The sequence below is a fragment of the Wyeomyia smithii genome, chromosome 2 (genome assembly GCF_029784165.1).
Source record: "Wyeomyia smithii strain HCP4-BCI-WySm-NY-G18 chromosome 2, ASM2978416v1, whole genome shotgun sequence".
NCBI lineage: Eukaryota > Metazoa > Arthropoda > Insecta > Diptera > Culicidae > Wyeomyia > Wyeomyia smithii.
The window spans coordinates 148,090,823-148,093,149 of record NC_073695.1 but is presented as its reverse complement, the minus strand read 5'-3'; positions in this window follow the sequence as shown (position 1 = coordinate 148,093,149).

The window sequence follows — 2,327 nt, the reverse complement described above, 5'->3', positions numbered from 1 at the left end:
CTCTTTACTTCTTCCTCCCAGCAGTGGTTGTCCGATCCTTCGAAGCTGCACCCAAAGCAGCCAGCAGCACCAGTACAGCAGCACCAATACAGCCACCAGCAGTGAGCCGGGTGTGAGATCACTCAGCACAGCGACACGGACTCGACTGTCAACTGATGGCCTTGAATAATACACTCTTTTGTTTGGCTATTCGTACACACGGACCGGATTGTAATAGAACGACCACTTTGCACGTCCGTTTCTGTCGAGTGTTCGACGCGGAATGACCGTTTGCTCTTGCCGATTGCGAATGGCGGTGTTTCTTGCAGGTAGCTGGCAAACGTGCGATGACTTAAAGAATACCATCTCAATGTATGTGTAAAAGAGAAAGCGTATCAAAGCCTGTGTGTTTCAAATTTACAAAGCTAAGCCAAGCTATTTTTTAATATTTAAATTGATTCAAGCCGCATAACTCTCTACAACATATATTATGCTTTGCTCGTCACGCTTACACTGCTGTGTTAACAAACCTTCAAGAACATAAATGAGAATAGCGCCACTGTCTTTCACGGCAGCTTCAGGAAACAAGACCGATGCCACCGGGTTGGTGTTGGTGACGTTTTGCCTGTGTTTTTTTGTTTGATTTGCATGGCAAAAGGGAAGCAATGTTTTTTTTTTTTTGTTTTTTTCTCTGCTTTCATTTTGAGCAGTTTTATGCCCTTGTTTTATGATTTTTCTAGCTTTTGAGTAAATACTGAAACACATAGACAATTTTTAATTTAATTAAGTAGAAATCTTGTCGGTTAGCATGGCAAATAAAGTTTGATTGCGATTATTTTGGCATTTTGTTGAATCTAATTAGTACTCGGTCTTGTTAGATATGCATATTTGCATTTTTTAAAATTTTCTAGCTATGAATGCATGAAACTTTGCCAGTTTTTCATACTCAGTAGGTATCTTCGCTTCATTATTCAAGAAGTAAGTGGTAATCAACGCGAAATACCGTGTCTCCGCGTATGCGTCGGTAAGAGGGAATAGAGCGGTCGCGCATAACTTTCCGGGGTAAACGTGTTTTCGGCCCAGGTGAGCTTTGCTCGAATATGGATTTTCGGTGTGTTGTGACTTCCGAGGTGTACCAAACCATTTATTCGCAGACTGTCCACCCGTAGGTTCTATTCCAGCACGCAGTGGTTCGGAGTAGGTTCCGTTCGTTCGATAAATATCGTAAATAATTAATCGCGACAAAACATCGTAATTAATCGCCACCAAATATCGCAATTATTTGCAATTAATATCAGGATTATACGCGACTCGTCTGTCAACGCACACATCCTTTTTTTTCTTTTTCTTTCTTTTTTCGTTCGTTTCAAACGGCGATGGCCAAGCAAATAGGCCGTTTTTGAAGTTCTCTGCTGACCGCTTGCAGTATGTGTTGAGGGCCTATATATTTACTTTTTTCTTGTTTTTGGTTAAGGCATATATGGTTGCTTCGTAACATTGTGTAGTCAGCTGAGATAAATCAATGAGAGATTCGTTTCGGTAGTTGCATAATGACTTCATAAACAGATTTTCGAATATTTGAGTCTGTCTTGATTAGGTTATAGGTCCGGTATCCTTGCGTGCGCTTTATTTTTGCGGTGTTACATCATCAACCGGAATGAGTTCGGATCGCGTTATGATTTCCGTAAAAGATATAATGAACTCGTACGCGCGATATTTGGTATTATGAACCCGGTATTAGAACTCAGCGCATCGTTTACCAGAACGAAATCTGCTGCAAACCTTACCCTTTTCTCCAACATCCCAGAGATTTCTCGTGGAAGTGCAGAGGTGTTCTCGGCTTCCAATAAAGCGAGTATCACGTCAACATATTCCTATACACACTCCTTCTTTGACCTGCATTCGGATGCGGCCGGCGCTGGTATTGTCTAATATAAAGATTAAGGTCACCAGTTTTTACACATTGAGGATGAATGTTAATCCCAAGCATCATCTATTGGTTCTCTGTGTAATTACAGCTGATCTGGCAATAACGGAGTAGCAACCGCGGGCGGTCAATCATGCTCATGCTCATGCTCAGGAAGGAGAAAAAAATAATTGGTCCCTCGGGTGGATCACCATCGGAGTGGCCTTATTATGACCGGATTCATAAGATTTTAGGCTCGTTTTCCATACATAATGCAGCCGACTTCGATGGTGAGTTCAATTTTCATCTTTAAAATGGTGACCATACGTACACAAACATACGAACATACATGCACATAGGAACTGACATACATACATACATACGTAAACTTTTGTGCAAACAAACATTCAGACAAATAAAAATGTTTTGTTTTTATGCCCAG